The 14,967-nt window shown below is 37.0% G+C and overlaps 1 long non-coding RNA gene across 1 annotated transcript; it reads left to right on the top strand.

Moving 5' to 3' along the window:
• Positions 1–6,979: 6,979 nt before the first annotated feature.
• Positions 6,980–14,703, top strand: LOC134203023 (uncharacterized). The gene is made up of 2 exons (XR_009977404.1): positions 6,980–8,016; positions 14,559–14,703. It is a non-coding gene; the product is annotated as an uncharacterized LOC134203023 (long non-coding RNA).
• Positions 14,704–14,967: the final 264 nt, after the last annotated feature.

Raw genomic sequence — 14,967 nt, 5'->3', positions numbered from 1 at the left:
TGCATAATCGTGTGAACAGAGTGTAGAACAAAAAATTTCAAATTCAAGATCGTCACGAAGTTAGGCGAGATTTCAAACGCTTATATAGACTGTTCCATAAACTATAAGCACATTTGGTCTTAAAATATTTCGTCCTTTTTATAATTTTTTACAAGTTTTTGGTAACGTATTGCTTATTTTTGTTTACTTTCTTCTAGTGTCGAGTTTTGCAGATTTTATGATATGTGTCATGTTTAAGGATTCTTTGCTTCACATGGTTTTGAGGTGTTTGCACAACATAATTTTAAAAGTAGTTTCTTCAAATTTCTCATCAATATCCACACTAAATCAAATGCATATTGTCATTATGCTTATTTACTAAGCAGTACAGGTGTCAAAATTTGAAATCTTATAATCGAAATATTTAGCTAAATATTTTCTAAACTTGACTCAAAATAGGGTAAAATACTACTTGGGCCTATGGACTCGATTCCCGGCTCACTGCACAGAAAACTAATGATTTATACTGTTAGGAAGCCGTAGGTTTATGATTGATACACGGAAACACATGCATACCCACAATCATGAATATAAAATCATGAAATCATTAGTTAGTTCATGAAATCATGATTATAATTCATGATTTCAGGAACATTATTCATGGTACTACGCAATCTTCAACAGTCGACAAAATGCATAACTGGTTATACTTCGAACACTCCTTCCCAAGAAGTGAGAACGGCTGAAAGGTAGCACGCCGGATTCTCATTCAGTGTACTCTGAGTTCAAAACCCCTGCTTTTTTTTTATTTTTCGATCTCAATAACCAAATCGTAACGCATTGGTTGGTTACGCGAGAATAAATCATGAAATCATGATTTATATTCATGGTGTATTTTCATAAAATGAAAAGGTGTTGGATTCATGAAATCATGAATTATTTTCTCATTTCCGAACGGATTTTACCCGTGTAATTTTGAAAAGTTACCCGTTTATCTCGCACAATATTTAATATTTTTAACCATTTATTTTACCCTGTTTGGTCCAATTCTTTTTCTCCTTCTTTTTATTGGCATTACATCCCAACACTGGGACAGAGCCGCCTCGCAGCTTAGTGTTCATTAAGCACTTCCACAGTTATTTACTGTGAGGTTTCTAAGCCAGGTCACCATTTGTACTTTCGTATATCATGAGGCTAGCACGATGATACTTTTATGCCCAGGGAAGTCGAGACAATTTCAAATCCGAAAGTTGCCTAGACCGGCACTGGAATCGAACCGAGCCACCTCAGCATGGTCTTGCTTAGTAGCCGCGCGTCTTACTGCACCGCTAAGGAGGGCCCCTTAGGGTTTGATCCAATTATAGAAGATAAAAAAATGTAGATTTCAAACTTTTGCTCTTCGTTGCAACACCACTGAGCAAGTGATTCTTTCCACTTTTACAAAACGGTATCATCATCTGATGACCTACTTGAAAATCGTCACAGTGCTCGATACAATCATTGCCTGAAGCTGTTAATCATCACACCATAATGCTAAACTCACGCAATTCAATCTTACCTGATTGTTAGTATCACTAGAACTTATATGAATATATTAAAATACATTTAAAAATGTATCCTAAACCGAACAAAAAATCACCTCGGCTCAAGAACTTCTAGCCGCACTGTGCTGCCAAAAGGCCAGGAGCATTTTTAGTATGAAAATAATCCTTCGTCGTTAATAGGAAAACTAAAGATACGTTGACGCAATCATGTTATTTACAATTCTTTCGATTTCAAAAAGTGAAAAAAATATTGTTTTTCAGTATTTGGAAGGAATTTAGATGAGGAAATATATCTGCTCAATTTCATGTCCGTAGAGGACAACCGGTCTTATAAGCGTTTTGTACATGACACATTTGGTGCGGTGGCGAATCTTTTTTGACCGCAGTTTATTCTGGAGCCCGTAGTAGGCCCGACTTCCACAGATGATGCGCCTTCGTATTTCACGACTAACATTGTTATCAGCCGTTAGCAAGGATCCGAGGTAGACGAATTCCTCGACCACCTCGAGGGTATCCCCGTCTATCGTAGCACTGCTTCCCAGGCGGGCCTTGTCACGCTCGGTTCCGCCCACCAGCAAGTACTTTGTCTTTGACGCATTCACCACCAGTCAAACTTTTGTTGCTTCACGTTTCAGGCGGGTGTACAGTTCTGCCACCTTTGCAAATGTTCGGCCGACAATGCCCATGTCATTCGCGAAACAAATAAATTGACTGGATCTGTTGAAAATCGTACCCCGGCTGTTACACCCGGCTCTCTGCATGACACTTTCTAGCGCAATGTTGAACAACAGGCACGAAAGTCCATCACCTTGTCTTAGTCCCCGGCGCGATTCAAACGAACTGGAGTGTTCGCCCGAAATCTTCACACAGTTTTGCACACCATCCACCGTTGCTTTGATCAGTCTGGTAAGCTTCCCAGGGAAGCTGTTCTCGTCCATAATTTTTCATAGCTCTACGCGGTCTATACTGTCGTATGCCGCCTTGAAATCAACGAACAGATGGTGCGTTGGGACCTGGTATTCACGGCATTTTTGAATGATTTGCCGTACATTAAAGATCTGGTTCCTTGTCGAGCGGCCGTCAACGAAGCTGGCTTGATAACTTCCCACGAACTCATTCACTAGTAGTGACGGACGACGCAAGATGATCTGGGATATCACTTTGTAGGCGGCATTAAGGATGGTGATGGTTGAAAAGGTGCAGTTCAAAATGTTTAGGATTTTCAGATATAAGTAAAATAAGCATGAAAAATCACTCGTTTTGTACCCTTTTTCACGAAAACCCCTCACCGCGTTGTACCCGCCCACTTATAGACAAAATTTGGTTACGACCTGAAAGATGATTAAATTATCTTTCGAAACAGCCCTAAAAATCCAAAATTGGCCAAACAATAAAAAAGTTATAGCAATTTCAATTTGGGGTCAATTTGACCCCAGAGCACAGACAACGTAAGGTTTTTTGAGCACAGACAGAAGGTTAATGCCGCTTTGTTAGTTGAAAATGATTAACGATTTTCCGTTAATTTTCATAAAACGTTAATCAACGGTAACGTTAACGTTCTTTCTTATTTAAACGTTACGAGCTGTATTATTTTTGTTAATGTTATTGTTATTGTTAAGAGTTTTCGAAATCCGTTTTTGAAGGAAAACTTCAACTTTTTCATATTTTGTTTATATTATTGGCAAAACTTTTTATTTGAAAAGAGTTTTTATTTGTAAAAATATGTAAAATTTATACATAAGGCGATTTAATATGCAGAAGAATTTTCCAAATAAATTTGAAATCATATAAAATTTGCTTTCCAATAAACGAACAATTTGCCAAAGTCATCATTACTCAGCTATTTTCGTTAGTCAGATGACGATTATATGACATAAGATAACAATATCACGGTGTGCCTGTGACCATTATTAACGAAAAATGTCTCGTACTTGACCTGACTCAAGTCGAGACACTGAAGACGACTTTACAAGTCAGCAGACTTGAGTCGAGTCAAGTATATGACACTGAAGACGACATTACAGTTGAGGTTGAAATACGTATATGTAAAAGTAATACGATTTGGTGGAATTAAATGGAATTGTAGTGAACTCTGTCTCATGGCAGTGAACTATTTCTTAAATAGTTTCAGTATTTTAAAATCTCTCATTTTCTTACCTGGCTTTATGGAAATGCGATGGTATCCCTCTTCTAGTTCTTAGTCGGATACTAGTATTCCCTGTGTCAGTTAATTATTGAAGTAAATACATCGTAGTTCAACAAGTCAGTTAAATTGTTGAGACGTTCCGAAGTGGTGCATATTTGCTTTTTCGTTCACTGTTCTCGGAAAAGGCGGTTCCCTCGTGTGATCTAGCCTTTCCCATTTTTTTCCAAATGGAACTCGTTTTCGTACCACTGCTTGAATCGAACTGGATGGTGGTTGTATAACTGACAACAGATGATGCACATTGTTGTTAAAATGTTGGTTACTAGTCTTACTAACTACCCAGTACCCATGAAAGACAAAATTGTTTCAGCGCGGTATTCTATGTTACCAACTATTATCATATTTAATAAAAGCAGAATCATAATACAGAGTGTAGTTACTTGTCTGTCATAGACAATATTCACACTTTGGTATGATTAGGAGATTGAAGTGCAATAAATGCGGGCTTGGTAGTCATATGGCTACTGCTTCTGCCTCATACGCAGGAGGTCGTGGGTTCAATCCCAGGTCCGTTCCATTCTCCTACTTTGTATCTTTCTCTTTATTTCTCATGTTCTAGCAATCGCTAGAACTGGAAATGGACTTCCATACCGTTTCCATTACTATTCCTATACCTTCAACTTGAGTATTCTAACAGTAATCTGCTAGAATTGGAAATGAACTTATAGTATAGAGCTCGTTTCCTACATCCAATTAGAAAATTCCATCAGTTACCTTCTCCTATCTATCACATTGGCAGCTCGTTAACCAAGACGGACCTCTGCCTCTCCAACCTATCCCAGAAATTCCAACAAATTCCGCATGAACTCGTGGCAAGTGCAGAGGTATATTCGGCTTGCAGTGGGCGAGTGATTGCATCATCATTTCCTCGCTCTTCCCTACATTGACTTGCATTCTGACGTGGCAGGCGCCCAGTATGACTCTAACAAATGAGATCACCAGTACTTGTACATTGAAGATGTGTGCTAGTCCCAAGCAAACATCTGTTGGTTCCCTGTGCAAGAATAGTTGATCTGGTCATAATGGAGTAGCAACTACGAGCAGTCAATCAAGCTCAAGCTCAAGCTCATTAGGAGATTGAAGTGCAATAATTCTGTAATTTGAATACTGTATTGTGGTTGTATTGTCTATTTTGTCATTGATATTAGAACAATATTATCTCTAACATCCTTTGTTATTTTTTCTATTATTCAAAGAATAGGTTTTAGGTTATAGTTGATTGAGGTTGCAAATAGCATATTTGATGATAATTTATTTAGATGTAATTAGGAGGACGGTATATATGGTTGCATATTAGTGAAATATCGAACGCAAAAATCATTAAATTTGTAACTGCTATAACTTTCGATTCCTAGATGAAATATTTTGAAATTTTCATGGCAGACGCCTGAAATTATATCTTTCGAAAGGCGAGTTCAGAATGGATGGACTTTTTTATCGTTAATAATGGTCGCAGGCACACCGTGATATATTTTATAAGGGACTTATCAAATTAGATTACACATAGGTAGATAACCATTTGGGCAGCACCCCTATTCTCATCAGCAACGTACATTACTCGAGCGCATTTCATCTGAATCACTTGTTTTTAGTACATGGTTAGTTTCTGTCGATATCTAGTGATGTACAAACAATCAAACCATTTGGTTGGAACGCGGTCGTGTGATTGACGTTGCGGACGTGCATGGGTGGTGCTGCCCAAATGGTCCCGCTCCCTAATATCAATAACCAGGGTTCGTACTTTTCGTTTCGATGAGTCGAAATCAAGCGTTTTTCGGGTCGGAGGAGAATCTTTTTTCGGAGTTTGTAGTAAAACATCTTTCTCCCACCCCTTTTTTCTGAAGAGCGAACCTAGAAGATAAGCGAAAATCATGCCTACTTGATAAATTTCTGTTTTTCGTTTTATCACTTTTACGCCTCACTCATTTTTCGAAAATTTTCGGTGATCAATTACAAAAATTTTATGTCCGCAACGGGATTCGAACCTAGAACATCAACAAAAATGGCGATAGGATGCGGTCACTATAGCCATACTACCACATCGACTGCATGTAGGGATTAGGTTGTTTGTTCCATATAATACACGCCGGAGCCACGCGGGCGCGCGCACAGCTAATACACCGGCGTGTATCTGAGGAATGATATCAAGGATAACAATCAAAAGCATAAATGATTTTTGTGTGTTTAATTGTACAGCGATGTTTACAGAATTATTTAAAATAACTCCTCAAGTTTAGAGACTATTAAATGAAATTTTTCTGCTTTGGATTGGGGTGGATTGATTGAAGTATTAACTTGTATTTGTCAAACGGACAATAGATTTTAAAAAAATATGTTGGGTCCATAGTTAACAAACGAACAACTTTTTATTGAGTTAATCCGTTTTAAGAAGATCTCATAGATTATTGAATGATGTAATCAACAATGTTTTGAATCCCCGGAGCAGAAAATTGTTAAAAAATACATTGCATAGCAACGTTACAGCATGAGTACATCATTATTGATCTCTCGCGCTATGTTCTCCATTGTTGCCAGAGAACGAATTGAATAGAAAGCAAATATATGTAGGGAATAACGCATGGTTCATTTAACGATCAGTATGTTCTTATATATTCTTAAGTACGTTTACTATATTACGAATGAGACAAGGAACGAAATCACCAAATATGTAGTAATGTATGCTACAAGCAACACCTTTTCCATATCAAACCATATAGGTAGTCGCCCGTAGTCCCTGTTCAGATTTGAGATATTCATCTTAAGCTGCCAAGATCTCGTACATTCGGAAAGGACAGCTTGGAAATTTTGTCAGGTCAGGTCTTCAGAATTCATGCTTATATACAGCTTTTTCCAGTCTTGAAATTCATGAGGATACTGAGTAGGAAGCTTGCTCCCATCATTATTTTTGTCTGTGCAGTGCTTTCGTCAAAACTTTTACAGTATCGCACTCGGGATCCATTCGCCTTTCGAAAATTTTGATTTTCCTTCCGACTGACTTCTGAACTGTCGCGTTGCGGTTTTCAATCGAGTTTAAAGGAGGTTCCTTCCTCTTCCAGTTAGAGCTTACTCTGATCTGACTCGGTGTCTGTTTTCTTTAGGGTCGTACAATAATTACGCAAGCACTTATGGGGTCTGCCATTTTCTTACGCTTCATATAAATAAAAAATATTTGTAAGGGAAAAAATTTAACATGGGGAAGGGGTGTTGGAAAACCCTGAAAAATGCTTACGTAATTAATGTACGGCCCTTTAATACAAAATTATTCAATGAGGCTACTTACTTACATATACGTATTTCTACCTCTACAGTAAGGTTCTCTGCAGTATCTCATAATGGACTCAACATTCTTGAGGTTCTATGGGGAATCGTACATACGACTTATTGGCAAAATTCCGCCTTTTTAAAAAATAAAATATAGCCGGTGTTTTTTTTATCAATAACTGCTTGTTTTACAGCTCATAGGCTACATATAAACAAACCACCAACGATCAGGCAATGAAGATATCAAACCAAACAAACACGTGAATAAACCCACACCACCGCTAGAAGTCAGCTTTTGCGTCGTGGATATCAAAAGCAACCTGCGCTGAAAACACTTCAAATCGTCAATACACCACACCATATTCCACGGCGACAGCTGTGTTGATGCCGGACTCTGCTGGTGGACTCGAGATGCGTAGCGCACAAATACTAGGAGCCAAGCGATCACGCGTCCACAAAACAGAAACTGCGACCACCGAAAAAAAAGTTCAATGTCATCCATCCGGGCAAGGGTAATGAAGATAATGACTATGATGACTGGTGTTCCGATTCGCGATCTCCGCATCGCGTTGTCGTTGTTGTGGTTCGCACTAGTTCGCAGTACTGCTCCTGCTGCTGTCAGGCCGATATCTTGCTGTAATCGATACCACTGGATCCATATCAGTTTGACCGAGGTAGCTGATAACCCAAATCGCACCTAATCAAAGGGGTTTATTCTTCCACTTGGCACGGTGAGATATTAAACGACCAGTCGCCGGATAATTTCATTTGCAAACGTTCCTCACTCCAAGTCAGTCCGGTTGAAGAAGGTTTCGCAAGTTGAACGCAAACATGCTGCGCCAAGCGGTGAAAGTGAACAACTCTTTGGTGGTCAGTTCGGTTCGGTTCCGTAGTACTCAGGCCCAGGCTGCAACAATTGATAGTGCTGCGGACGATGCCAGGGACCAGGAATGGGACAGTGCCCTGCCCTACAGCAAAATTCCCGGTCCGGGAGTGTTTGAGATGCTGAAAATTTTGCTCCAGGAGGTAAGTCAAGTTCGTGAGCAAGGTCATTTTCGTTACTCACTATCTGACGCGTGTCTCTATTCGGCATGGGTGTATACGACAGAAGTGAGTCAAAGGGTCGAGTAGTTAGGGAAAATATCCATACGATGAAAATAAAATGTATTTCGAAGGAAACCAATGGGTCACGAACAATGGCAGAAACTAGGTCAGGTGGTAGCACAAGAAGGCACAATTTGCTCGTGAACACCTTGCTTTAAGCGCGGTACGGTGGTCTGAAACATAACGGAGAGTGATAATTTAAGCAATTCATTCACACCACCATGTAGCAAGAGCGTGTGTTTTGCTCGCTGTACACAGTAAAAAATAAAAAGTAATATCACATCAGATTCGATGCACATCATCGCCGTCGTAAATATTATGTTTTATTACATTTGATTGACGTAACAAAAAGTTGACGTACTCGATATTTCGTTTTCAAATGAATGCAGTGTAATTAATTTTCCACGTAATATTTTCGATGTAACTGATATAATGACGTAAAAACAGGTCAGGATGAATCCCGCTTTCGGGAGCAGGGTTAGGGGTATTCGGATTTTTTTCTTTCATGTACAAAAATACATTTTCAGATACAACAATTTCAAATTTTATTTATTCAAAACGCTTTTCATCGTATCCACAAATACTAAATAGGGGAACAGACGGCTTTGGCAGGTTTTGTTCTATTATTGGCAGGGGGGTTTTTGTCGACCGAATTTTATGAAATTTGGCCACAATATTCTTTGATATGCAAAGAATGTTTAGGCCAAATTTGAGCATAATCAGTCATAAAAAACCCCCCTGCCAATAATAGAACAAAACCTGCCAAAGCCGTCATTACCCCTATTACATCATTTCTTTTCGTTTTTATTTATTTTTTACTTTCGCTTAATTTTTCCTTTATTTTAAATTTTGAATTTTCAATATTCAATTTTCAACTTTCACGTTTTAATTTTCTAATTTTAAATTTTTAATTTATTAGTTTTTTAATTTTTAATTTTTAATTTTTAATTTTGAACTTTTAATTGTTAATTTTAGTTTTTCATTTTTTTTAATTTTTTATTTTTAGTTTTTAATCCTCAATTTTTTAATTTTTAATTTTAACTTTTAATTGTTAATTTTTATATTTAATATATTTAAATACATATAATATATTTTATCGGCGGTGACGTGACAGCACAGAGAACAGTTGACTGTTCATTTTGAAATTGCTTTGGAATGTCGCCGGTATCCCGTGCATAATCAACGTTAGCGTCATAAAAAATGCCACTTGGCGCTAGTGTCGTTATGCATGAAGAGCATACCAGCGCCATCGTGTTGTCAAAATGAGATTGTGAGTTGCAATGTCGACGTCGATGGCGTTGAGGTTCGGTGTGTTTGTTTACACATGTTTTGCAAGAAATTTTGTTCGAGCCTCCATGTCTGTTCTGTTGATTATCGGCAATAGAGGCGGGAGAATTTGTTGTGAAGTTTTTTTAGGAAGAATTTCCTCTAAAGATCCTCCAGTCGCACCTCAAGAAATTTGTCTGGAAATTCCTTCAGACATTCCTTTGAAATTACCCGCACGGATTCAATTGAAAATTCCTAAAAGAATTACTCTGGAAATTCTTCCATCAATTCTTCCGAAGTGTCATCCTTCACAATATCAATTCCTTCACAATTTCCTTCAAGAATTCCCTCGGAGCTCCTCCAAGAATATCTTTAAACCTTCACCTTTACCTTCAGGAATTTCTCCGGAAGTTCCTCAAGAAATTCCTCCGTATGTTACTCAAAAAATTCCTCTGGAAGTTCCTCAAAGAATCTCTCTGGAAGTTTCTTCAGGAATTCCTCCGGAAGCTCCTCCAGGAATTATTTCGGAAGTTTCTCCAGGAATTCCTCCGGAAGTTGCTCCAGAAATTCCTCCGAAAGCTTCTCCAGGAATTTCTCCGAAAGTTCCTCCAGTAATTCGTCCAGAAGTTCCTCCAGGATTTCCTCCAGAAGATTTTCCAGGAAGTCCTCCAGAAGATCCTCCAGGAATTCCTCCGGAAGTTCCTTCAGGAATTTTTCCGGAAGTTCCTCCAGGAATTCCTCAGGAAGTTCCTCCAAAAAGTTCCTCCGGCAGTTCCTCCAGGAATTCCTCTGAAAGTTCAACCAGGAAATTCTCAGGAAGTTCCTCCAGGAATTCTTCCGGAAAATCTTTCAGGAATTCCTCCGGAAGTTCCTCCAAGAATTCTTCCGGAAGTTCCTCCAGGAAGTTCCTCCGGCAGTTCCTCCTGGAATTCCTCCGAAAGTTACTCAAGGAATTCCTCCGAAGGTTCCTTCAGGAAGTCATCCGGACGTTCCTCCAAGAATTCTTCCTGAAGTTCCTCCGGTAGTTCCTCCAGGAATTCCTCCGGAAATTTTTTCAAGTATCCTTCCGGAAATTCCTCCGAAGGTTCCTTCAGGAAGTCATCCGGACGTTCCTCCGAAAATTCTTTCGGAAATTCCTCCGGCAGTTCCTCCAGGAATTCCTCCGGAAGTCCCTCAGGAATTCCTCCGGAAGTTCCTCAGGAATTCCTCCGGAAGTTTCTCCAGGAATTCCTCCGGAAGTTCCTCCAGGAATTCCTCTGGAAGTTCCTCCAGGAATTCCTCCGGAAGTTCCTCCAGGAATTCCTCCGGAAGTTCCTCCGGAAGTTCCTCCAGGAATTCCTCCGGAAGTTCCTCCAGGAATTCCTCCGGAAGTTCCTCCAGGAATTCCTCCGGAAGTTCCTCCAGGAATTCCTCCGGAAGTTCCTCCAGGAATTCCTCCCGAAGTTCCTCCAGGAATTCCTCCGGAAGTTCCTCCAGGAATTCCTCCGGAAGTTCCTCCAGGAATTCCTCCAGAAGTTCCTCCAGGAATTCCTCCGGAAGTTCCTCCAGGAATTCCCTGGAAGTTCCTCCAGGAATTCCTCCAGAAGTTCCTCAAGGAATTTCTGCGGAAGTTCCTTCAGGAATTTTTCCGGAAGTTCCTCCAGGAATTCCTCCAGGAGTACATGCGGAAGTTACTCCAAGAATTCCTACGGAAGATTCTCCAGGAATTGTTCTCGAAATTTCTCCAAGATCTCCTCTCGAAGTTCTTCCAGCAATTTCTCCGGAAGCTCGCTAAGGAATTTTCCAGGAAGCTCCTCTAGTGGAACATCCTCCAGGAGTTCTAGTGGGAGAACTTTCAGGAATTTCTCCGGTAGACCCTTAAAGAATTCGTCAGAAAGATCCTCCAAAATTTCTGCGGAAGTTCCTCCAGGAATTCCTGCTGAAGTTCTTCCAGGGATTGCTTGCAAGATCGCTCAAGAACTTTTCAGGAAGTTCCTCTAGGAATTCCTCCAGAATTTTCTCCAGGAGTTCCTTCGGAAGATCCTCCAGGAGTTCCAGCGGAAGAGCATACAGGTATTCTTGTAGAAGTTTCTCTGGGATTTGCTTCAGAAGTTCCTCCAAGAATACCTCCGGAAGTCCTCCAGAGATTTGTGCGGAAGTTCTTTCAGAAATGAATGCGGAAGTTTTCTCCAGAAATTTCCTGTCCTGCAGCAGTTCCTCCAGAAATTCCTGCGAAAGTTGCTCCAAGAATTCCTGCTAAAGTTATTCCAGGAATTGCTCTAGAAGTTTTTCCAGTAATTGCTCCGGAAGTTTCTCCAGGAATTCCTCCGGAAGTTCCTTCAGCATTTCCTGCGGAGGTTCATCCAGGGATTCCTCCGGAAGTTCCTACAGAAATTCCTCCGGAAGTTCCTCCGGAAATTCCTCCAGAAGTTCTCCTAGTACTTCCCTCAAATTATCAAAAAAAAATCCTTGTACATCCCCCAAATTATCATCCACGATTTTTTTTCTGGAAATCAGCTTAGCTCAGCTAGAAAGTATAGAGAAATTCATATTTTTAAATTCCTAAAATTTTCAAATTTTCAAGTATTTAAATTTTTAATTTATTAAGTCTTTAATTTTTAAAATTTTTACTTTTTAAGTTTTTAATTTTTCAAATTTTATAATTTTTAAATTTTATTTTTTACAATTTTAAATTTTAAAATTTTGAAATTTTGAAATCTTGAAATTTTGAAATTTTTAAATCTTTAAATTTTTAAATATTTAAATTTTTCAATTTTTATGTTTAAAATTTTTAGATTTCTTAATTTTTAATTTTTTAAAATTTTTGAATTTTTTTATCTTTTAATTTTAAAATTTCAAAATTTTTAAATTTTTAAGTTTTGAAATATTTAAATTTTTGTATTTAAAATTTTTAGATTTCCTAATTCTAATTTTTTTTCAATTTTTTAATTTTAAAATTTTTAAAATTTTAAGTTTTTAAATTTTTAAACTTTTAAAGTCCTAAATTTTTAAATTTTTATATTTTTAAATTTTTAAATTTTTAAATTTTTAAATTTTTGAATTTTTGAGTTTTTAAATCTTTTCAATTTTTGAATTTTTAAATTTTTAAATATTTTCAATTTTTAAATTTTTCAAATTTTTAAATTTTAAAATTTTTTAAATTTTTAATTTTTTAAAGTTTAAATTTTTTAATTTGTTAATTTTTAGATTTTTGAATTTTAAAATTTTATAATTCGTAATTTTTATAAATTTATTTTTTTAGTTTTAAATTTATTAACTTTTAAATTTTTTATTCTGTTTATATATTTTATTTTTGTAATTTTTATTGCATGATTATAAGTTCATCACGTAAAAGTTTCAAATTTGAAAATTAATATTTTTGAGTTTTTAAGCTTTATAAATTGCTAAATGCTATTTTCTGAAGCTCAAAAATTTTTTCATGTCCAAATTTTGAAATTTCAGAAATTATTAATTTGTAAACCTTCCAATGTTTAGATTAAGATTTTTTTTAAATGTTTACTTTTTTAAATTTATAGATTCTTAAACATTTTAATTTTTATATTTCTAAATCCTGAATTTTGCAAAATTTGATACAATGACCAAAATTGATATTTTAACATTTGCAAATTATATAATTATGAAATTTTAAGATTTTGATTTTTTTTAATGTTTTAAATTTAAAATACATATCGCAAATTTGAATATTTAACAGCCCTGTGTTGCATAATTTAATCGTGGTGGCCAAATAGCTCCGTATATAGTTTTTAATCTGCATTTGTTTGGTTTAATCACTTCACTGCAGAATCAACATCAGTAATTGAACTTTCAGGGAATGAATTTTTCCTTGAATCATTTCTTAACATCGTACTATTTGGAAATACATGCGCGCATTCAAATATACCTATATTCCTGCATCACTTGAAAGAATCAAGTTTACTTCAGCTGATCAGAATAATGCCCACTTGCTTCGAGTAATCGTTCTGTGTCATCCAGGGTAGCACCGTTTCTCCGTCGTTTGCTGCCTGACGAAAAAAAAAACAAATAAACTTCCGAAGCATTGTTAACGATGGGGTACCTACCTTGCGGAATGGTTTCCTACTAGCGTCCAGAAATCTACCATAAATTGTTCATGGAAAATAACCCGCCAAATTCAGCAATGACTGCAACGAAAAGAGTATATTGTATCAGGTACAATTACAAATGAAATGAAGTTCCCGCTGATCAGAAACTTACCTTCTTGATTCAATTGAACTTCCCAATCAGAGTATTGCGATGCTGGATTTTCCTTTGTCAAACACAAAAACCTATCCTCCGAATGTGGGCGATCAGTGGACCACTGGTTTTCCGGAAACGCACTTGAATTATAACTATAAAAAAGTTTTATCCTGCACAATAACATTTTCGGCGATCAATCAGCACCCGAAAATTTCATCTGTTTGACAGTTCGTTTTGGGGTTAGTTTGGGCGCGATCGCAGCATATTTATGCAATTTTACATTGATTTAACATAATAATATATCTGAATATGTAAGATTGTGCAACTTGTTCAACCGGCATGATGTGCATCATTTTATATGTAATAAATTACAAACTTATGCAGGTAATTTTGTGTACTTTAAGCGTAACATGAAAAAATATTTTGCCTGTCACACTTTACATTGAGTTATGTAATAAAATATCAAAATGGCTTAATAATACCTCAAATTGATTATTACATAGAGTTTTTGAGTACATTGACCAAAATTGCGTCGCAGCATATTAATATTTTTTTTGCTGTGCATGTAGGCGCAAGCCAAGTTACACGGTTTGCAGAAATCGCCCTTAATAGATAACGAACAACGATAAAAGAGGGGCAAAAACCTCTTCGAATCATTACAAGCCATGAAACAAGTTTATCGCACTTTTATGCAAGGGCGATAAAAACAGAAGCAGCCCCTACCAAGGATCTGTGATGAAACGTTTCGTTCTCGCTCAAATACCGTGGGTACCATATAGGGGAACTGTTCCGTTTTCCATCTCACTGAACATATATTCATCTCATCGCGAAACAAAGACATACGGCACTTATTTCGTCGCTTCTTTTTGCCAACATGAGTGCTCATTGCTAGAAAAGTTCACAAAAACAAGAAACAAATCAAATACCTTTTCATTGCTTTGTTTTTCGTGAGATTTTTTTTTTTTTTTTTTTAATCTTTATTTCTGTGTTTTTTTAATCTACAGATTAAGTTCAACACCACTTTTTCGTGAGATGAATATCGGAGTTATGAGATGAAGTCCATCAGCAGTAACCCTATTTTTTCGCACAGTTGTGTAAAAAAAGTTGATATGAATTCTTCAATAAAAATAGATTGGTAAATATAAAAAATACGCATCAAATACATTTATTGAGAACGGAACAGTCTCCATTTGCGTCTATAATTTGAAAAAAAAAAACAAAACTATTTTATATTATTATATATTTAAACATTCATAACAATAACTCATATTATTCGTTCTATTACTAATCCTGCACCTCAACCATTTCAAACTTAAGCTCATTAGTGGGCATGTTGACCAAGTTCCCCCGGATTTTCAGTTCGCCATAATGCCACCGATATTCAAACAAACGCGTTATTCTGGCAGTGGCGAT

Source organism: Armigeres subalbatus, unplaced genomic scaffold, assembly GCF_024139115.2.
Source record: "Armigeres subalbatus isolate Guangzhou_Male unplaced genomic scaffold, GZ_Asu_2 Contig1584, whole genome shotgun sequence".
Taxonomy (NCBI): Eukaryota; Metazoa; Arthropoda; class Insecta; order Diptera; family Culicidae; genus Armigeres; species Armigeres subalbatus.
This window is presented reverse-complemented; position numbering and strand designations above follow the sequence as displayed.